Consider the following 24,803-nt stretch of genomic DNA (forward strand, 5'->3'; position numbering starts at 1 on the left):
TACTTTGTTGAGACAAATGGCACTGCCTCCTAAACTATTGCTGTTATAAAAAATATATATCCATTTATATATATATGTCTTATTACATCAATGTCTAGTAGGTTGAAGATGTCAGGCAACCATGGAAGTAAAATCCTCCTCAAAGAATGTGACATTGAACTAACCTGTAATCCAGTTATGGCTATAATTTCAGTGTCCACACACATACAAACCAAAGCATGTTTTGTTTTTTTTTGCACAGATGTGAATGCATGCACTTCTAATCTACAGCTGCAGGCTAATGTTGTCGGTTTCAGGACAACGTCAATTCAACATCAGAAAAACACCGACTATTGCTATGTTTTCCTTTTTGCTGATTGGTAGTTAGCAATCTGAACATCTGATCTAAATGTTTGGAGATATTCAGGACTAATTGAGCGCTATGACTAAAACCAAGAATAAAATCCCATTTAGTCCTCACTGGGTCCACAACTTTTTAGTCATCCATCCATCCATTTTCTATACCCACTTAATCCAACTCAGGGTCGCATGGGGGCTAGAGTCTATCCCAGCTGTCATTGGGCGAGAGGCGGGGTACACCCTGGATGGGTTGCCAGTCCATCACAGGGTCACACAGAGATAAACAACCATCTTATTTTACTAATGCAAAAAAAAAATCTTCCACAGAAAGCTGGGTAAACAAAGTAAGAATGGAACAAGGTAGCATTACTCATCCTAATTATTTCTCAATATCTTATCACATTTCAAATCCATGAACTTCAAGCTGCACCATATGAAAAGTAAATGTTCAGTGCAGATTAACTACCATGGAGGAGTAATGCATGTGAAAGAGGTCACAGAGAGAGTGTATGCACAGAGGGCTTGGTACTACACTTGCCATTACAGTCATTTTAAGCCCCTCATCTTTTCTCTGCTGTTTCTCTCTCATCTCCCTGAGACTGCAGATAACTAATGGAGTTTGCATAAGACCTAAGGGAAAGAAGATAGGAAAGAGGAGAGGAAGTGTTGAAGAGTGACGAGAGAGTGGGGATCATTAGAATTAGTATTGGTACAAGTATAAACATTAGCACTGGGATTTATTTTGGAGGCGTAAGCTTTAGTATTTTAATGAGTTGTATTTGTTTTAGGAGAGGTTTGTCTCATTAATGTTTGCACCTCTTAAAAAAAAAAATGTTCTCCGAGGTAGAAGGACAAGTTCATGTTCCGCTTGAAGCAGACACTAATTAAAATAAATGGAACATTTGCATTATTGCACAACACGAAGGCATGGCTAGAAATTCGGGAAGAGATCTTAAGTGAAAGGGAAAGAGATGCAGCCTAGTATGTGACTGAATTTGTGAGTGAGAGCAAAATTGAAAGCAAATAAGAAGAGATGACAGAAAACAGACCACTGAACAAGTAGAATATGAAAGATAGTTTTGCTGTGACTCAGAGAGAGAAATTCTATTTCCTTTTTTTAAAACGTGTCGAAAACAAGTCGAACAGCCATTGAATATCTACATAAACACGCCTCCATCAAGTGAAACACCACATAGCAAGTGTCATTGCAAAAAGAGAAGTTAATCTACCATGAGGCCAAGCAGCAGTTTTTCCAAGTGGAATAACAGACTGTAGAGGGATGGAAAATAAAAGTTCAGAGAAAGAGAAAGGAGAAAAAACTACAGGAAGAAAAAACAGGGACTTTCAGAGAAGATAGGTGATGTGTCCCAGGTGTGAGTTTCATCCTCAGCAGTAGTTAGGAGCAAGGCATGGCAACGCCTCAGCCATCCGTCACCATGGAGATAATAAGCTGTCAGACCCAGAGAAGATCATGGGCCATGGACGCCGGTCACTCTGCTTGAACACCGCAAGAGCCAATCAAAGGATAAAGGAAGAGGGTGAGATAAAGTGAGGAGAGGTAGAGTTTATTGGCACCAAACTATTTGGGGGGGGGGGGGGGGGGGGGGGGGGGGAAGGAAAGAGAAACCATGAGGAAATGGACTGATGGAGGGAGAAAAGAGCCAAAGAAATACAGTAATGTCAGGGTGGCCAGAAAATGCCAATTTTAGAAAAGAAAATCACAGGAAGACATTGGGAGGAAGGGGGAAACGTGCCCACAGTTGTAATGATGTTTGGACAAGCAAAGAAAAAGTGCCCTGAGCAACATATCAATCAATGCGGTCCTTTCTCACAACTTACTCACACATCCCCACTGCGGTCTCTTCATAAACTGCTATGCATTGCAAGTAATTACTCTGCATTCCCACTTTGGGAACAAAGCTTAAAAATCTGGCATACAACGCATCCATTTTGCAATGATGATTACTGACGTAAACACAATGGGGAGAAATTATTTTTCATTTAGATGCAAAGTATTATGAATTATTTCAATACATAAAAATGTTGGAATCCTTAAACTTGAATAATATTCAATTATCAAAATAATCATCACAATCGTGACACAGTTGCTGGAAGAAAATCTTTCTCGTATGAGTTCCTGCTGACAAGTCAGGTGACTCTAGATGCCCTTAATTGTGTTATCAGAGGCATAACAGAGTATGACTGACCTGTCGTGCTGTCAGCCTGACCTGTAAAATAAATCATTGTTGAGAGATAATCGTCCCCCTGTAGAGACAATGCGACAGACTGGCTGAACAGTAATTCACTGTCCTCTCAGACTTGTACGAATTAAAGTCTTTTCTTGCCATTCAACTGATTAACCCTCCTGTTACCTTCAAATTTACTAAAATCTTTGACCCCAGCAACTTAAACTTTCAGAAAATTATAAGAGTTAATATTGTTTTCCAAGTTTGAGTGTCAGGTACTTTATGTTGGTGTGTTGACTACCTAAATATAAAAATAGGTTTTCCTCTGATGACTCTGTCAAAAAGGTCATATTTGTGTTTAAATGCTTCTCTAGCATCTAAGAGCAGTTTTGCCAAACGGTTTTAACCCTGACCTAATTTATTTCTGCTAAATGCCTTGTGTTACATTCACATTAACTGTGAAAACAAAGTATCCGTCCATTCATGTATCCATTATAAAGCCTTGCTTTTGCCTGTTCAGCCACTGCCTAGAGGCAAGTTACACATCTTTAAAAGGTCACCAGCCTCTCACAGGGCCTATCAAAAAGATCCAATAACGCACAACTATTCTTATGACCAGTTCAGAATCAGACACTCTGGAAGAAAAATTGACCACATGGAGAAAACCTACGCTGGCACAGGAACAACATAAAAACTCCACATAGAAAAATCCCCTAATGTAGTTTGAATCATTAACCTTACCGCTGTGACTTAACAATGCTAATTTTATGTTGGAGGAGTATTTTTGGAGATTTGCATTCTCCTAATAGTTACTGTGAACAAGTTAGAAGTGTTAACAGGAAACTTAAGGTCTGATCTGAGAGCTGAAATCTCTTGACCAGAGATGACAAAACTTTTCTGCATGACATTGCATGCACCTGTTCGTATATCCAAGCACAGGCTCGTACATGTACAATGCATGACACAGTAAAAAATTACCATTCGGGGAGATGTTAATGGAACACAAATCTGATTTGTCAAATATCGACAGAATTTGTAAGATTAATAAAGTAAGTGTGAAAGGAGTGAGAAAATGGGGTCCAACTCTCAGGGATGATCTTTATAGAGTGTTAAAATAAAGAGAGGGAGAGGATGTGAGTGGGGTGCAATATAAAGAGGTGCTCCAGGAGCTCTGCTGCTGGCAAGCGTGGGAGAGCAATGTTTTGTGCGTGTGTCTGTGTGTGTGTGTGTGTGTGTGTTTGTATATATGTGCGTCGCTCTCACAGTTCTGAGTGGTGGACAGAATCATTGATCTGCCAAGAGATGGTGAAACAACCACTTATTGCCCTCTCCCATTCACACCCATATAAACAAAATTGATCTCAAATACATTGCACTGAGCACAAGCAAAACACTATTTGATGACTGTAAAATGATACTCATTTTGTAATCATATCAAAGTGGAGTGGTCTTGTAATTAAGTATTTCAAATGATCAAAAACGACTTTTCATAAGCGGTCCAACAAATGTTAGTACACAGTACTGCCTGCTTCAGTACAGTGAATACACACACAAGTGCAAATCATTGTCTGTGTGCACGGAACTTCAAACACTAAGATTCTGCTACACTGTTTTCTTCCCTTTTCTGCAGTTTGTATCTTTATACGCAGGCCAGCTGAGAGTAGCAGCTCTTTCTCAAACCTCTTTTCCTTCAAACATCAAAGACAGAATGACAGGGAAAACAGATTGTCCAGTTTTTTCTGTCTGACTTCTTACTACTCTCTCCATCTTGCTCACTGATTTTCTGCTCACCCATCTGTTTGTCTGTAATAGAGACGTATTGCTATGGTATTAGTTTCCCTTTGCTGGCGAGCAGTAAATTGATGGGTTTTGAAGTTAAACAATATTTGATGGGCTTTTGCTTCAAGAGTGGTGTGGTCATTTAATTTTTTTCAATATAGTCTTTTCTTTCAATTCAAATATCACTGCATACAGTTTGGTCCTGATATTTCACACCAAAACATATGTAAAAATCTAAATTAACCAAGCAGATCTAATTTCAAACAGTATCCTTAATGCAGTGTAGTTAAAACACATTAACAGCAAGTGCAGTAAGTGACTTATAGTCAGTCACTTATTGTACTTTTGCAATTTTGTAAAGAAGCATAAACTCTTATGATATTAAGTTGATATTTGATTTTATATTAGTATAATTACTTACAAATTATTTTCATCAACAATATAGACAGTAATAGGAGAAAAATAGTCTGCAATCTTGGTGCTAGCTGTAAGAAGTTGAAGTCATCAGGATGATTTTTTTTAAAATGTATATATTTTTCTAAAATTCTTATTCCTGGTATTGCAGTGATCCATTCATCCATTTTCTATATCTACTTCATCCATCTCAGGGTTGTAGGGGGTACTGGAGTCTATCCTAGCTGTCATTGGGTACACCCTGGACAGGTCACCAATCCATCACAGGGCCACTTAGAGACACAGAGTCAATTTTAGACTCACCAATAAACCTAACATGCATGTTTTTGGGTGAAATGATAAATGACTAGGAACAAAATCAATCAGTTTCAATAAAAGTTCTTAAAATGCCAGAACAATTTTGAAACAGCTTACTTTGGACAAATGTAACTGTGATAAACCTGTACCACCATGTCAGGAAAACAAAAGTTTGTCGAAGTAATAAAACATCTCATGATCCAAAGGCTACAACGCTATCAGTAACACATATGGAGATAGTGTGATGGCACGAGCATGCATGGTTTCTTGTGGCAAAAGGTCACTAGAGATTTTTGATGATGTGACAGAGAATATTCTGTCTGTCAGCGTCAGCAAAATGGCACCAAGTTGAGTGGGCAATTCTTCACTTTGTAGTTGGACAATGGGCCAAAAAGTTTCTTGGAGTAAAGAAGTGGACTTTTTTTGTATCCACCACTTGTTAATCGCCTGATCTCAACCTAATATGACGACATTTCACATGCTTATGTCAAAACTAAATGCAAGAACACCAACAACATACTGCAAACAGTTCCTGACAATGCAGATTCATGACAAAGTGTCCATAGAAAAATGTGTGGTCATTTTACAGTAAGGGCTCATAAATTGTATATTAGTGAAATTTTCCTTTTTCATTTCTCTGACGTGATACTGCTTCCATTGCGCTTCTGATTACGTTGCCACCACTGTTACAAAGTATAATGATATCAAATGTTGCCAGGTCGAGAACACTAATACCATGTTGGATGGAAAGACAGGCTGGAAAGTTACGTTATTCAATACTTCTTATCGCAGGTTCTGTGACTTGACACACTACCCGAGACAAAACAACTGCTTACCAAAACAGTCACAACTTTTATGTCTAGATTGTGAAGCTACTACTATTGGATACTTGAACGGTAGATTTTATCTCACAATTTCTGGTGAGACTGGGCTGTGGTAGCAAAGGCCTTGCAAAGCCTAATGAGGAAGGATACCCAATATTTGGTGATGTCTTTGGGTTTCAGACTTCATTTTGTTCAAGCCCATGATTAAAAATCTGAGTTTGCACTCTGATTTAATTTCATATCTCTTGTGGCCGGTATACAGAGCCAAAACTATGAAAATATCTTTCAGATTTCAGATTTTCGTGCTGATTTTGCTTTGACAAGAAGGAGAACGTAAAGGAGAAATCAGCTCATCTAAGAAACCCACAGTTTGCACATTTGCCTGTAAATCAAATAGGTAAGTAGCGTTTTATCTGAAAATACTTCCACTATCTGTTAAGAAATTTGATGGTAAACAATGAACAGTGAATAAAAGTAATCAATTTATGTTGAAATGCTCTAGTGATAAGGGTAATTGCACTGAAAAAATGTCAAGACAATGCTCAAGACTTTCTATGACTTGAACACCACCATAAGATTAGCGGTTTAAACTGACCAACTGAACAGTGCATCAGCTTACAGACGTATCAACTCTTAAACACGCACACAGTCCTGCAGCAGTGCAGCACAAACGGCAGTGTTTTTGTATGCCCCCAATGTTGAGAGGATCATCCTTAGTCCCACTGCCACTATCAGTGTTGTCAGCGAAGAGAAAAGCACAAGCTGAAAGCACATACACAGCAGCTCACTCACAGATGTGCATGCACACAAATGTGCAAATTACATCGTCTAAGCAGTGCAACGCTGATTGCTGCAGTTGCACTTCTGTAAGGATGTCAAAGGGACTTACTTTGTGAAGACTCCGGGCTGACCGCTGTAATGTGGTTCCAAATCCACAACAAAGTCTTAAGGGTTGATGGGGTATGTTGTGAGGCAAAATGGATTAAAAAGATAAATACATATGTGTATACATATATATATATATGTGTGTGTGTGTGTGTGTGTGTGTGTAAACACAGAACATAGTTGCAAGAAGTAACACAAATAAGTGAAAAATAATGCTGTATCATCAGAAAAAAGGCTCTAAAAAGGAGGAGCAGATATGGCGTAGAGGAGAGGAAAGCATCAGTGTTGGTGAAGGGAAAAATTAAACAGTAGTGGAGGGAAAGGAAATGAATTTCATGTGCAAGGTGAGTGTCAGTGGAGGTACAGAATGACGTGACTGATTTAAAGAGGGGATAAGAGAACATATAGATAATCTATAAGCACTACTGAATGATACAGTTGTGAAAAAAATATGATAATGGGATATGCAATAATCATGTTCAAGGTTAATTTCCCCTGGTGTATGAAAGGATATGGACTGGAGACCATACGGATACACCAGTTGCGAGGACAGGTGGTCTGCTTGAGGCAAAAGAAGACCACAGGCGCCAGCTCGGGGAAGGGCAGCACTAAAGTGCTTAGGTCGCTGCCGATAGTGACATCATCACCTGGACCCACTTCTTCGATGATGTCATCAGCCTGCACCGAGCTGTATTCCTCACTCTGCCCTGGCCCTGCTGAGGAAATGCTCCTCAGCGGCACAGGACACTCCTCGCTTGTCATGGTATCGCAGCTGAGGTCTGAAACACAATGAGGAGTGACACTGGAGTTACTGGAACTGAAAATAACAGTTAAATTGTTGTTGTAATGTTCCCAATATTCATGTAATACACATGTCTATAAAGCTCGTAAAATCACCTCACAACTCTCAGACCTTTTTGTGATTGGTGGTTGTTCGAGCTTCAGTGGCCCGTTGCACACTTTGAAAAAAATACTTTTATCACAGAAACACTTCACGAGTTAAGAGAAAATAAGGTTTTTACTGATAACAATCACCTCACGCACACCGAGGTGTACGATAACGGAGAGTAAATCTCTGTGAACAGCCATTGCACATTCACTGACAAATCATTTAACCCCACTGCAGTGTAGAAGGGCGGAAATGGCTTTCCATCTCCAACCACTTTGCTCACGAATAGATCCACATTTATCGAAGAATGAAGCACACAGATCTCACGTAAGCACAACAAAAAAACAAATCTACATATTTGGTTGATGGTTCAACAAGAAACAAAAGAGCAATTTTTGACCGAATGACACGTGCTATTTTGGTTTAGCCAGCTCTCACATGCATCAAACTAGCAGGCCAGCTAAGATGTTGTCCAGTAGCACCCACAGCTTAAATGAATGCATAATAACACACTGAACTTGCTATACTTTTAACTGGCAGCCAAGGAAGGCAGCTGACAAGAGGCAAGCAGCCAAGTGAAGGCTTATTGTGTGTATAGCTGGACATATGTGCAATCTTGCACATATACCCACACATATAAACAAACATATTCTTGTTCTCTCACACACACCAATATATCCTTGTTCAACAATAACGCATACAAGTAGATGTGAGATTGGGATCATATATTAGATTGCTGCATTAGTATTTTAAACCATGAGACAATGCATGAGTGCTCACATTTAGAGCCACAGATTTTTATGCAATGACCATAATCAGATAATGTGTGTAGGTGTGGTTTCCTTTGTATGTATGCAAGCAGCATTAGATGTGTTTGTTTGCACTGAAGCCCACAGTAGGATTAAGTACCAGTGGGAGCGCAGACTTGGTTTTTATAGGATAATGATATTAAAGGCTATTCATTACAAGCTAAGAAAATAGGACAGCAGTGATTCAGTAGCCTGCATCTCTTACAGCTTCAGAGACAATCCTCTGACAAGATGTTGAACTAGGTAGACATCATAAAGTGGAGGAAGTCACCCACCACACACAGTGACATGGTATACAACTACCTTGTGATCATTGGTTAGTGAGTGTCCATGTATTATCTCATGAGTACCATGCTAATAAATGCAGTGTCTCTAACCTGACTACTGTTTTGTCTTTTTCCAACTGCCAACTTCCATTTAAAATAGCCTTGCCATAGCAACAGCTGCTTCCTGTGGAGGAAGGAAGTTTATTCTTACTCTGTTGTGCTTTATTTCGCATGACAAAGCCTCTTAGGGAGACCCTGCAGCTATTACCAGCGACTACAGTTAAGTCGGAGACAGCTCCGCAGAAATGGTTGAAAGGAATGTGCTCCTGTGTGTGCACCCTGTATAAGACTTTCTCTGTGCTGATGTTTGTGTGTGGCAGATACATCAAAAATATCACAATTTGTTTATCTAATTTCTCTGCTCAATGATAATCACTCCTTCTTTTCTTGTGGTTCTTTCCTGGGGGTTGGGTAAGCTTCCTCCGTTTGTTTTGTGTTTAATGATGACGACTGATGAATGTGTGTGACACAGAAGCTGAGCTGGAGAGCTTTGGAGATAGACTACGCATAAGTCTCTAAATGATGTCTCAGCACTGACACATACACACAAAACACATTCACACTTTCTCAGCATACAGGCTCTCGCACATTAGCACCCTTAATTGGGGTAGCGGATATACAGTCACTCATTTAGCTGCACTATGAGCTAAGGCCTGTGATGAGCTTTGGAAAAACTTGCTTCCCCCTCCCACACACACTCACTGCGACAGTCTGAGAGACGCAGGAAGAGGCTGGATGGAAAACAACAGCAAAAATATAGCCCAAATGGTTTGAGCAACACATTCTTCCTTTCAGTCTTTCATATGGGCCAGCTGAAAACAAAATACTGTGATATAAAGTATTTTTGGTCCTGTCTGAGTGTTCACAGGGATCAAAAATGTCACGCTGAATGCCCAAGGGATGAAAGTAATTCTAAAAATCTCACTGAGTTACTCAATGAGCTCAGAAACTGAAAGCTTAAGATAAGGAACTGGTGGCCTAAAATGAAAATTTCAGATTCCAATGTTCCTAAAGCTCATGCAGTTATGTTTGACTATTTATGATTTTTCAAAATTCTCTTTAGGAAAGTGATGTAAAACATCATCAGATTTACACACAAATCTTAAAAGTAGATTAAGAGAAGCATGGTGAAAACATGAGACAAAATGATTTTACTTGTCATATCTTATAGATCCTTACTGCTGGTAAATATCATTTGTACATATCTTGTCTCGCTGAAAAGCACAGTTTTTGCTAAGACTGAATATTTAGGCTATCCTCAGAGTTCATTGCTCCGTCAATGAAAATGAGCCAACATGACCCAGATGCAACAAAATAGGTCCACTTTATCATGTGAACATTATTACTTTTACAGACGGGATAACGTCTTTATGTTGCAATGCAACGTTTCCCTTTCTCCAAACATAATACCTCTCATTCAAATTCAGAAAGGGTTTGGTCTAATTTGTCTTCATAACATTTTTACAACAGCCTTGCCTTCATACTCTTTTGCAAACTTTAGACGGGCAGCGATGCTCTGTTTGGAGAGCTGTGACTGTCTCCTTCCAGCGCTGCCATGCACAATGTTGTTGATCGTTTTCCTGATAAGGGGCTCATGAAACTTAACAATAAGCCAGTGTTAGAGGGGTCTCTAGTTCGCTTACCAGTTACCCTGGATTTTCTTTCTGACCTATAAGACTTTTGAACGTCTTGCTCTTGGCTCTTCTCCTCCGACGGGTAACGGTGGTCTTGAATTATGTCATTCATGTCATCCTCCATTTGTATACAATCTGACAGTAGATTAGTATAAACTCTTCAAATATTGTTTTGATAACTTTTCCAGCTTGTTGAACATCAATTATTCTTACCCTGAAGTCTTGAAAATTCTGTTTTTTTTATGTTTCTAAAGTCAAATGTGAAGCCTTCTTTCCAACAGCAAAAGCTTGTTTAAAACTGGGTCATGAAAAGGGAAATAAATCAGGGTTATGCATTGATCCAATCAAAGTCCAGACCTCAACCTGATTGAAATGCTGTGGCAGGACCTTAAGCAAAAAAAAAAAAAAAAAAAAAAAAAAATGCCTGTAAACCTCAATGAATTAATGCAACTTAAAAAACAGTGGGCAAAAATTCCTCAACAATGAGGTAAGAGACTGAGAATGTCACACAAAGAAGATGTACATCAAGTTCTTGCTACTAAAAAAGGTTCTACAAGCAACTAATTCATGGGGTTTGATTAGTTATTTACATTGCATTTTGGCTTAATTACTTTACTCAACAAATAATGGCATCTTGTGAAAATGCCATATTGTTGTTTCTCATCTGAGGTTGAAATTGCCTAAATATAAGAGCTGATGAGGACCAGATGATTCTTTATTATCTCCTCATATATAAGAAATTAGAACTGGAAAAGGTTGTTTTTCAATTTTTCGCATAACTTTAGCTATGGAAGGCAACTCAGCTGTGAGCAACATCAGGACATCTGGAAAAGGACTGATATGGACTTATACAGGGGGGAGTTATTAAAAGCTACACCCCTGTAATGTTGCATTATGAGCTTCAGAGGCTGGTTTGGAAAGTTCCAGAGGAATTTAACAATTTTTAATTATTCATGTTTTTCTTAAGAAGATGTGCATGATTTGCTCTGTATATGTGTTTGAGAATTTGTGTGTTGGATAATTTGGGAAAAATACGAGTCCAAAATAGAAAAAAAACAGCCTGGCAGTCAAAATAAGTTAAGATTGTAAGCCGCCTTGGCATTGCTTCAGTTCATTCTCCTACTGTGTCAAAGCACGGTGAACGTGACACAGTGTTATCAGCTGTAAATACACAGACCTGATAAACCTATAGTCCACACAGTGCTGTATGCCTGCACTAAAAAAGTGAGAACATGGACCATATTTGAACACATAAGAGATATCCCCGATGATTGGTATGTCCCAGAGGTGTGCGTTTGCGTCAGAAGAAAGATAATGCTCCACTGGTCCACTGAAACACAGACAGTGGTTAATGCTATAAGAGTCACTTCAGGGCAAATATCCCTTGAGAAGGCAATTTAGGTCTGTGCAAATGCTGTACACACACTTCAACAATTGACACACTCCCTGTCTCATTAATGCCAGAATTTGCAAACCAGTTTTGACACCTACTACTGAGTGATCAAAACAACACTTTGCTATATTAATGAGACTACAAGCATATCCATTGATGGAGTAATACACATTTTAAAAGCAGCAACTAACAAGGAAGCCAACACTGAGTATGATAGCTTGCTTTTTGACAGCGCTCTAAATTTGCCCTCTAAATGTGATAAACGTGCCTCTCGCATAATAGAGAAGATCATAATCTTCACTCTGCATCTTTAACTTGCCAAGTAAACTTCAATATGTTGAGTTCAGGGTCATTATTATGTCTCAATGCGTCAGCTTAAAAGCATTGTTGACCGTGATGTAAGAGTCATATTGCTTGTTGTCAACTGATTCTGATAAACTTCACGAGAAGGCTCAGAACAACCAGTGTCTTGCTGTTTCAATATAACACTGTGATATTATTTTTCATTGTACAAATTGTTCACTTACTACAGCTGATTAAATAACCAGACATCAAGTTAATATAGAACTGCACAATAAGTTTAGTTTTATTGATGCAGGTCCATATTCTCCATATCTCTGTTCTACAATCCTATTTGTTTTTAAGTAGGTACATTGTGTAACATGTGAATAGAAACAGAATGCAATGATTTGCAGATCTCAAAAGCCAATATTTTACACAAAATGGTACAAAGCAAATCAGATGTTGAAAGTGAGATATTCTACCATTTCATAAGAAAATGTTAGCTCATTTTGAATGGGATGACAGCAACAGAATGCAGACTACAGCACAAGAGATGACAAAATGACTGAATGAATACAAGCAATGAGATCAACGAGGATGTGAGGCAAGAGAGCTGATGAGGACGCAGAAGAAAAGAAAAGCTTAATCACTATCTGGGTGGCTTGGCTGCGGCAGCTGTAGTACCCTGATGTACATTATTCAACACTATTTATGATAGCGTTCAATAAATCCAAAACTTTGTAATTTGTTAGGTTTTAACTCCAAAAGGCAACAAACAATATGGCAATAATTAAAACAATGATTACACTGAACACAACTAAAGGCTTAATTATGTAAATAACTGTAGGCTAAGAATAAAGATAAGCCCTCCAAAATCCTCAAAGAAGTGAGGTCAGTCTTCATTTGCTTTTGATGGAAGGAAGATGAAGGAAATGTCTGGGAAATGCTGCTCTGCAATACATATAAAACAGCATGTGCTTCACAACATGAGCACAAAGGCCTTTCCTACAGCATGCTGTAAACTCCGAGAATGAAGGAACAACACATATTACATAGAAATAATCATTTTCTTTTGTTTATCCATGTTAGAATAACTACAAAACGTGTGTTAACATAGATTTTAATCAGTTCTGCGCAGAAGCAGGATTGCTGATAGTACAGTGCGAGAAATCTGCATCGCAGCACTGTATGACAGTTTTATATCCTAAATTCAGACTTCTGAGCTTGTGTCAAATTTTTGCCAAGAAAAGGTAAAAGATATCCATGAGCTCTGCAGTGAAATAGTTTGTTGCTCTGACAACCAGACTGTCTGGGTTATTTCAGTTAATAAGGTGACATATGGATGTCGAGGCCATCTCCAGCTTCCAACAGCATTTTCCTGACTCTGCATATTGGCCCGGACAGTTGTTATGGATCATATACCAGTCAGCAGGGCAGATTTATCCCTAACAACCATGTGGGAGTTTAAGATTTTCTTTTTTTTTTTTTCCAATTGAAATAACACAGGTACAAAGGAAATTATTATTTTCTACATATATTTTAATAGGAGATAGATCTGCAGGCAAGCCAGTAAAGCATGCACATTATATCTCTATGAAGCCACCATGTTGGAAGTCTTACAGAATTAATCCTGACAATGTCGGGCTGAAAACACCACAGATCTCCTCCGAAACAATATTGTTTCAGCGGTGCCATATCTCTCTCCAACACACCTCTGAACCACTGATACCTTTACACACTTCAAAGTGATCCATGGGCACTGATGCACCCGCATACCACCAGAGATGTTAGCTTTTGCTCATTTCGCTTTTAACAGCTTCAAAACAAAAAAACAAATGAACAAATTTCAAGCTTAGGTTTCTGTTGCATTTTAAAGAACTTTCTCTAAATGTATTTTGCATTTATATAAATATTTCTATATCAAATTGGGCAACATCAGTCCCAGTGAAGAATTAGAGGTTGATAATTACCTTTAAGATTGCACTGAATCAAATTATTTCTTCATCTTGGTCTGTTGTCCTCTATCAAAGCTTTTAGCACATTTGAGCACACATCTTATGAAACTGATTACAGCTTTATTTAGTACAGAAGTAAACGCAAGATAATTTAGTCAAATGCATTCTCTTTTATTCCTCTTCCTTTTATCTTTCTTCTTTAATATTTCTTTTACATCTCTCTTTTACATTGTTAAACTTCCAGTTTCCATTGGAGTTATGTAATCTATCTAAATTTCTACCCATCCCCTCCCTTCATCTCTCTCTGTCATTAAATGTTCTCATCTTCTCCTCCTTGCAAACTGTTACAAACTACATCTGACTCTTTTTCTGAACTTCTTTCTGACTGTGTCTCTCTTTCTATGAAAAAGAGTAGACTGAGCTCTGCGTCAGAAATCATCTTTAGAGAGTTGCTGCCAGTGGATTACACTAAAGCAGTGGCCTCAGCGGTTTAATCTGTTTTAACAGCCTCAGCTCTCACCAAGCATATGAATACTGAACATGTCTTTGTGTATTTAAGGCAGCATGACTGCTGTTTGTAAATCCTTACCAACACTGGGAAAAGCCATTGCTGACACTAATGAAATGATTTGCGCCATTAGGGGCAAAACTCTTAGCTTTAGCATCATGCTAACAGCTTTGTTTGGGTCACACTTCAGTTGAAGTTTTATACCAAAAATGAATTGTCTGAAAGGAGACTGGGTGAGAAATTAGCAAGAGGGTACTAAGCAGAGACTGGAACCTATAAATGTAATCATGGCTCACTGCACAGAGTACATGTATTTACAGAACAAGAACACTAGATTCTTACTTTTCATACTTTACCAAAATAATCTACATGTTCTTTTCATCATTGTCATTGTCATTTGACATGTTTTATATTTTAGTTCAGGTTCACATCCCTTTAAGTAAAAAACCTTACAAGATAACCATTTAGCCTGATTCAAAATGGGAATAAAAGGCAAATCTTTTTTTTTTTCTCGTCCAATCGATTAGCACACAGTGCATGCTTGAAGCACTAACCAGGGGTATAGCAGAGACGAACAGTTCATACGCAGTAAAGTCCAAAAGTAATTTGGACTGTGGCGTAATAGCAAGACCCAACAACTTAAATAGGTAACAAGCTACCAACTAAACTCAAATATCATGACGATGGACGGTTAATGTTGATTCTCCGGTTCTTCCTGAGCTTCCTCTACACTCCCTTGCCAACTGACTAATGTACTTTATTTTTAGAAAAAGGTGCCACATAGACCCTGGGCTTTATGTACAGTTACCTGACTGCACCCCCCAAGAAAACAATTCGGTCACAATAATATGATAAATTGATATGGATCAATTTGTACTTCTTATTAGACTATACAAAAAAATTTGCTCTTTAGTTTTTAAGTTTGCTGTTTGGTTGCAACAAGTCCTCCACCTGAAATGGTCATAGGCTGTAGGTGATTTGTTCATACCCTTCAATAACAACATCCTGTAAAGAACTACCCCCTCAAACAGCCTTTGTGTGATGTAAGATCGAAAAAAATCACAATTCTGTCAACACCAAAACAGCACTTTACTAGAACACTTTAGTCTCTTCCTGGTTGGGTTTTGACAATAATATAATTTGGTCAGGGTTAGGAAATAATCGTTGTTATTTTTTGAAAATGATTTCCACCTTCATGTAAACCATTTATGCTGGTTATAGCTGGGCATCAGCTGTATCTGCTGAACAAACGCAGCATGGACACATTTTAAGAGGGAGGACAGTCTCCTTGGTTGACAGCACAAAGAAGGTGGGTGAAGACAGAGGACAGGAAAGCGAGAAGAACCAGGTGAGGAGGTGGACAGACACATTCAGATAACCCTGACAATCCCATCTAACAACTCCAGCTATGAACAGTCACTCAGTAATTTGGCAGTTTTGTATATTTTTTTTCCACACACAAAGTATCATTTTTCCGCTTGAATGCTTTTCAATTTTGATAATGTGTGGAAGCACTAGCCTACATTTTTACTTTTACCTGTTGTTTCAGTTTAATCCACAGCTGTATTACACTGTTAATGAGATAAGCAAGTGAAGTTCATGTAACATATGACAAACACATTGACATTTCACACTCATGGCTAGTCTTTACAATAAAAAGCCGTTATCTGAGTAATGGTGGACTGTGCCCCGGCAGACCTTTCTGCACAGCAGTTTTCGTCTGATATAAACAGACTCTGTTGGGTATTGCATAAAATAAACTGAATTTCGTCGAAAACAAACAGAGCCAAAAGCAAAAGTAAAACCCAAGCTAGACCCCCTCAAGCAGCTGCTAGTTCTCTCTGTTACACGAAAAATAGTGTGAATTCTAGTCTTACACCTCACTTTGTAGGAATCCGTTTTGCCAAAGAATTTTTTTTTTCTGTAGCAGAAAATCTGGAATTTTGCCAGCACCTGATCGCATGGCAGACTCACACGCACCAAAATGTATATAGGTCTGAACCTGCTGCCACAAAACTAAATCCAGGACAGAGTGCAAGACATCAAAAAGAAGGGCGACAATTTCCTCAACATTGCATTATCATATCTTAACATAACAAATAGTTGGTGCACTGTAAAAATATTGTACACTGAACCTTTACCATTCTCTGACAGTGGCGTGATTTTTCTTCCCTTGATTTTTCCTATCCACTTACCATGATTCAAAATGAGAGTAGAGCAGAAAACACACCTGACACAGCAACTGATCCGTCTAAGGCTAACTCAACTCCTGTCACAGACCAGTTATCTGCTCATTCATTATCCTTACTGATGTATATGAGCTGGTGTAAATGATCTGGGAAAGTGGATTTTAGCATTTTAGCTCTACCCATGCATTGTGGAAGTATTTCTGCACGCACTTCTGGGTGTTATTGACTGATTTATTACAGACTCCCCGAGTTTCCCAACACAAATCCATATTGGCGAGGGAGGGAAGGTGCAATAATGCTGCCAATGATTTACTATTGGAGCTCTTGCTGTCATTCGTTCACCCTGATAAATGACAAGCATTTCTCTCTGGCTGCCCATGTGTGAGGCAGAGAAAGCTTCTTGTAAGCGTGCCAAATAAGAGAAATGGTCAGTCTTATAGGCTGATGTGCCAGAGGTTTTACTACGCCTGGTTAGCTGCAGTGACTGTGCAAATGTGTCTGTATGCGTTTCCAAACCAGATCAAGCAGTAGTCTGATCTTTGCTGCGTACACCAACAGAAGCAGGGGGACTGAAGACAATCAATTCAAATTAGAGACAGACCACTGCACATGCTGCAGGTGCACATATATTACGTGTGCAGTTTGTGTGTGTGAGAGAGATGCTGCCCTCCATCACATATTTTGTTGTCCCACAATATTATTTGCTTTTCTCTCCTTTGCTTCACACATGGGTGACAAATGAGCAACAGTAATAAGAATGAGGACAGTGGAGGTTCTCATTGTCACACGTGTTCCTTCAATGCCTAAAAGCACTATTATCTTCCTAATTCATAATACAAGAGGGGCTGTGTGACTCTGTTTAAGGTTTTGTGATTTCAGCTTTATTCTGCCAGCTTCTGCCTCCTCTCTTTAAACTTAACTGAACTGTTAACAGCATAGCTGCTTGAAATATGCAGCACAAATGCATGTGAGGGGCTGGAAATCTATTCTGTCTCGCTGTATTATATTTGAAATTACCTGAAAGATTATTGCCTTAAGATCAAAGGAATGAAGTTCTGGTTAACGTGGGCTTTTTACATGGGAAAACAAGATGGGGTGGAGAGCAACAGAGGTTTGAGGGAAGCACAGTTGATGGAGGAGGAGAGGTAACGACAGACCCATTCCTCTTTTCCCCTTTGAGAGGCAAAATACGTTGAACTGAACATCTGTCAGCACTCCTCATCTCTTCTCCCTGTGTCTTTTCACTGTCTGTCTGTCCTTTCAGAAATCTTTTTCTCACTGCTTTCATGCCCTGACAGGAAGCTGCCATGCAAAGTTTAAAAACTCAGGGAGAAAGGGCGTGAGGTGATGTGTATGCGCACAAGTGTGTTTGTATGTAGCTTTGTGTGAGAGAGGACATGAGACAAAGAGAGAGCAGACAAAGCCTTGATATCAACCCTGAGGAGGCATGCTTGAGAAATGAGAACTGCCTTGACAGAGCGGGTGTGCGTGTGCCTGTCCATGTGTGTGCATGTGAGATCTCCATATTCACGTTTTCTGCTCTATCGTCGATGCATTCTGTGTGTCTGTGCCAATACAGGATGCACATGTACATGCACTTTGTACAAATGTTTTTCTATGTGATATGTAATGAGTGAATTAGCTGTACATATTCAGTTAACTATAGGCCTATATTAACTGATATACAGATTGCCTCTTTAGCACAGAGGCATTCTCACTAACTAGTTTTGTGGGGCCTTGCTTGGTTTATCTAATTGATTAAATTTCATTCCTGTCTTTGATAGACAGATTCTACATTCAATCACCCGCTAAACGTGCCTACTAACTCGAAATTATTTCTGAAATGAGGAACAAAAAATACTTAATAATAATGTCTTAATAATGTATGGCTGTATGTCATAAATGTGACCAAGTATTTTTAGTGCATGAACCTAAACAGGTAGCTTTTTGCCTTAAACTTAAACTAAATAAACACAAAATGAAAACCAGCGCCTTTTAGTTTGAAGTTTTAAGGCACACTCACACCAAATTCACACCTAACTGAAGAAGTGAGCAGCAACTTGCTAGCTCCCCAACAAATAGCATTTGCATAGCATCAACTGCTAGCCAGACAATCCATGCCTGTGCAAGAAAAGACAGCCAGTCAGTGTAGAAGGGAATACATACAGTATATATGTATTAAACATGTGTGTTTTGTGTTAATCAGTAGTGTCATACAGAGCCAGTATCGCTTCAGTCATTATCAGTTGGCCTTCGGTTACTTTACTCTATATGGATGCATTGTAGTGGAACTGTTCAACAAGTTGAGTTTTCTCAATGACAGGCATAACACCAATTCTACATGTTGAACAAGCTAAAAAAAATATGTCTACACAAGCCCGACAATGTTAACAGTGAGCCATCACTAAAAATCTAGCAGACAGACTTTCACCGACACTCCAGACAGGCCTTATGGTGAGTTGCTGGTTTGGTGTATAAGTCCTCTTAGATTTGTGCTCCACGGTAAATGTCCTCCATTAAGTCCAATGGGGGACTTTTGATGGCCTTTGTAGTTTCTCAATTAATTGCTAATTCACTTTCTTTATGCTTTATTTAAATGGGACTGGGAAATACTTTCAGAATGTTCAACTCTGGTGTGAGTTTTTTTTTCCACTTAGCTTTATGCAACCTTTAAAAACCCTATACATTCCTCAGACAGTATGCAGTACTATTTACCTCACAAACCCAGACAATTAATGAGTCAATATATACATTATGTTCCTTTTTTTTAAGACAAGCAAATTGGCATGACATTTAACAACAAGGTTTGTAGAGAGCGGTAGATAAAACAAACTCTGGGCAAAATAGACAAAGAAAAATGATTGAAAAATGACAGGGACAGGTAAACACAAGACAGAGGCTTGTGTGGGCAAAATAAAGGGGAACCATGGGGAAAAAACACTAAAGGGAAAAGGGAAATGAATAAAGAGGAAAAAAAAGTTGGAGAGCTTGGTGTGAAACGGGTGGATCAGTTGATGGAGACAGGTGAGACAGAACAGACAGAAACAAAGGAAAATAACAGAACAAGAGGGAGACTTTAAGCAAGGGTAACAGAAAGAAGGTAAAGGATGAGAGGAGATTGGAGAGCTGAAGGGGGAAAGAAGCAAAAAGCTAAGGCAGGAGACAGGGAACAAGACTGTGTGTAATGACAGTTGTGGCTCCGAGCAAAAAGAGAGAAGGTATAAGTGATAGAAATATCGAAAAGCCTTTTCTGCTTATACACAGAATCATAAAGCACATTAAAGGGAATATATCATCATATAGGCATGAGTAATGCCAATACATGCATACAGAAACACCAAAGTCTGAATCCTCATCCCTTCACAGCCCCCGTCTTGTTTGTCGTTATACATCTTCTCAAAACTTAGAGCTCAAAAGAAGCCACATAGCTTTCTAATTACCTAATTTGCATCAACATACACATTGTGCAAGATGGAAGGAGGTGGGCGGTGGAAAGAGGAGTAGGGGGAGAGGGGCAGAGCTTCACCTGGAGAAAGGAGGAGGGCAGACAGATACATGTTTAGAAATAGAAAACTGAAGGAAACAGAAATACGATGCTTGCTGACAGAGAGAAAACTGTCATTGCTATTCTTTTTTTTTCTCTGATATTCTGCACCCTGTTTTTCTACCCTTGGCAAAATGGCCGTGTGCTATTCGTTTCTTTGCCCCCTCTCCTGCTTTTGTTCACTTTTGCCCTACTGTTGCTAGCCTAATGCCAACAGCCATTATTCTGTTCCGCCCCACATCATGTCTTTCTCCCTCAATCTCCACTTTCAGCACTGTTTTCACCATCATTCCCTGCCTCTTTTCATATTCCTCTCTTCACTATTTCTCACCCTCTCACTGCTTCATTTCTTTTTCTCACAGAGTGCTGTGTCAAGTCTTTTCACCCTCAGCAGTGTGAAATGAGATTTGAATATGGCTCTTAGAGAATTTGTGGATCGCCTCAAACCCCACCTTCTGTCCACACACTCACACACACTGTGAAAACTTGCACACGTACATAAACAGAGGGCCACTCAAAGATAAAGGATTGTGACGCCACATGAGTGCATGTCAAGCAAAGGGAGAGGGGAGAGATGAGTGCAGGAAGTTTGAGGAGACAGCGAGGATAGGAAGGTGAAGGGTGGAAAGGACAGGAAAGGTGAGGGATGGAGACATGAGAGGCACTGTGGGCTAGTGTAGAATCATGAATATAAAGAGGGGCTCAACAAGAGAGAAAAACCTATAAAATGGATGAAATGAGACACAGATAGGGGATCAAGTGCGATAAAAATGAATACTATTGACAGAGGGGGAGACTTTCATTTAAAGTGCAAAGTTAACCAATGTCTCTGAGTGGAGACCCTCATCTGAGAGAGGCCAGGCAAGCAAAACCAAGTTTTAAATGGCCATGAAGTGGCCTTCTCAGGAGGAAAACAAGGCAAAGATAAAAAGGTCCCGACGTGCATGTGATCCAAATCCAAATGTTGTATTAATCACATTTTTCTGCATGTCTCTCCAAACTCTGGTTATACCTTCTGAGATACAGGGCTTCTGCTGATTCATGGTTACGTAGAAAAATATATTTGTATTATGTGTCATTCACATAGTATTTCTGCAACACTTAACCTCAAAAAGTAAATCATCTGCTCCAGATTAACATGGTACCACTCAGTATAATTTACCAAAAAAAATAACATAATATGAAGAGATTGCAACAATTTTACATATTCTAGCATCTTCATTATATCCAAATTAGGTTTGAATTAGGATATTTACCCAGGATCATTGTGAATGTGGTAATTATGGATTTTGTACAAAATACAGCATAGCAAGGGGAATATTTTGATGCATCGTGATGGACTGTACCTGCTTTGGCTTGGTGCACATTTTTTATGCTACTATTCCCTGGAATGTTATGAAGGAACACAACCTACATTCCACAGGTAAACTACACAGCCACTATCTGGTTTTGTATAATGTTTTGTGACTTTATTACAGGAATCAGAAAACGGATGTGCTGTCATCAGATAATAGGTAAGTAGCCAAAAACCAGTAATTACTAAATGCAATGTGTCATTTTACTTTGGTATGCAGGGTAACTATATTGATTATGTAATTGCATTATGAGTGAATGGAGCCACTTTGTACAGTTCAGTGGCTGATTCAGTTAATTTGGATCAACTGATGAAGACAGCTCTCATTATCATCATATCATTACCATACTTTCAATATCTTTATGGACTATTATTTCTACTGAGGTTTCAGTGTTCCCTCATGCCTGAAAGTATTCAACTCTCAGCAGTTATGTAATTTACTCAGTTTAATTCTATTACATAATTAAAACTTAGTTTATACATGTACTTATATATATGAAATCCTGGATTTTTTTGAGGACAATCAATTTGGACACACATTTTGGAGGAGGCCAAGCGGCTCAACCAGGCAGCCGTGGAGGAGGTTTTTGGGCAGAGGTCTGCACAGGTGCCCGCCATGCCCCAGCCTGCTGCCATGCACCAGCCTGCCGCCATGCCCCAGCCTGCCGCCATGCACCAGCCTGCCGCCATGCATCAGCCTGCCGCCATGCATCAGCCTGCCGCCATGCCCCAGCCTGCCGCCATGCCAGTCTATGACAGTTTTGTGTGGTGCATGCACATTCTTATCTCAGTCACAGAAAGGTAAATGCAGTAGCTGGAATAGCAGCTTGATACAGACGATTTAGACAGGTTTCTGATTATCCTTTGTACAAACAGACTGAAGTGAAATCAAGATATAATTATGAATAAAGTGACACGGAAAAAGAGTTTTACATGTTCAGTCTTAACATAATACCAAAAACTGGAATACTGGTGCAAAATAAATACACTCTTTGTTTACTGTCTGATAGTTATGGCTGCTAGTCTCTCCTCAGTTTTGATTTTGCCAAAGGAAAAATATCATCTTTTAGAGGTGTTTTTGAAACACCTTTTGGCTTTGTGATTCAGACTTGCAGGCTTATTGTAATTCATAATCTTGCCAAGTTCTCTCTAACCATACAGTCTGAGGCTGTTTATTCTCGACCTCACATTTGTGTAGATTTTAGGAACAAAACTTGCTGATGTTTTTTCATATTGATATAAAAACAGATGAAGGACAATACATTTGAGGTGTTTTAAATCCATAAAGTCAAATGGGTTTGACAGCCTCACCCGCTCTTAAAGCTTTACTTCATTAATTCAATCTGCATTGTAATTATCCATACAAGAAAGTCAATTCATCATGCTCTTGTAAAAGCTTTGCTACTCACTTACGCCGAACATTCAAGAGTATTCTGTTGTGTTTTCTCTTTCTGTTGCCAACAGTTACCTAATGGCGGTAGACAAATTTATTATTCAGGGCCAAATGTAAAATTTCTTTTGAAAATCAAGCCATGAATTTATTCGCCTGATTAGGAGAAATGTTTGCTCAGTTAAATGATTATCAGTTCACTTTTTAAGGATGCGGGCAGAGTGCTCATTTCTTTTTTCACAAAATTTGTGATTGAATGTATAATTAAACTTGTCAAATCACGAACATTGTGACTAATTTGTTGTTTGAAAGCACTAAGAGACCCTAACCCTAAGAACTGTATCTCAACGTTTAGCATAACGCAGTGTCTCATTCGACAGTTGCAGCACATGCATTACTTACAATAAGACTGCTGAGCCAAGTTGTTGGATTTTGTCCGTCTGTGGCAAAAACACAGAGACAAACAGAAGTCTAAAGCTATGTCGAGAAAGCAGAAAGTTCTCGGCCTTTATATATACACTGAATCAGCATTGTGTGTTGGAGTGGATGTGACAACAGAGACTTCTGCATGAGAGCATGATTCAGTTTAGGACTGGATATGTAACATTATATGTGCATATGTTGTGAGTGAGAAAGAACAATTTGGATTAATAGTCTCCCAAATCAGGAATCTGACACTGCGTACACCAAAATGTCGACCAAAATGTAGTCCAAGCTGTTCTACTTTTATTCTCTATTTACCATCTCTTTAATCTTTCAAAATTGTATGTTGTGCTGCATTGAAGAAAATTTAAGTTAGTAAAGAAAACAGTAAAAAAAATGGCCTCAAATGTATCTTCAGATTAATGTGATTTGGAATGATATGAAAAACTCATATTGACTGAATTCTTGGCACTACAAATAAGACATCACCTGTTTATGCTCCCCTTGAATGATTATGATCTGAACTGTCACAGGGAACTTGTTGCCAGGAACACTTTTAAAGAAAAAAACATTCAAAGGCTGGGGGATTCAAAGTGGGCACCCACATTCAAAGGCTGGGGGATTCAAAGTGGGCACCCACTGAAATATCAAACAGGGGAAAGTCTCTACTGATGTTTATACTAACATGATAAATACAGTGCCATCAATAGTGGCAGCATATGCGTTTTGACAAGTAATTAATTAAGTTTGAGAGGTGAATTTTCTTATGTTTTCAGAAGTAACTAAAGAAAGAATTACTGCATAGAAGTATTTTTTTGACAAGACCTGTCATTTGTGATTAAAGTGAATTTTTATCATGATTTCTTAAGGCTCAAGTGTTCTAAGGCTATTTATTTGGTCTATCGGTGACTTGTAAAACGCTGAAATCCATCCTCTACCTAAATGTTGTGTTTTCCACTGGGAGAACACTCTGGATTTGCTCAGCTGCTCTTTAATTTCAGTAGAAGTGATGTGGATGACCCTTGGTGGTGAGGGAAGGCATCTCTGTATGCAAACAAATTGACTTTAATGATCCAATTTGCACCTAAATCCCCATCACCCATTTAAACACTTATTGACATGCACTGAATTATTTACATTCACTCTCTCTGACTCCCTCTGCATCTCTCAAATCATTACTTTACCTCTCACTCAGTCTTGCCTCCCTTCTCTTTAACTCTCACTTTATCGTGTGTCCCCCTTTTCCCTGCTGTCTTCTTCTTTCATTATAGCTCATTATAATATTTTCTGCAAGATGTTGCTTTTCAATTAAGAATCTTCTAAATAGTAAATTCCATGGGATCACATCTCAGTGGGTGTCAAACTCATTTCTTATCACCTACT

Source organism: Leuresthes tenuis, unplaced genomic scaffold (assembly GCF_036924035.1).
Source record: "Leuresthes tenuis unplaced genomic scaffold, fLeuTen1.0.hap1 SCAF_17, whole genome shotgun sequence".
NCBI classification, from domain to species: Eukaryota; Metazoa; Chordata; class Actinopteri; order Atheriniformes; family Atherinopsidae; genus Leuresthes; species Leuresthes tenuis.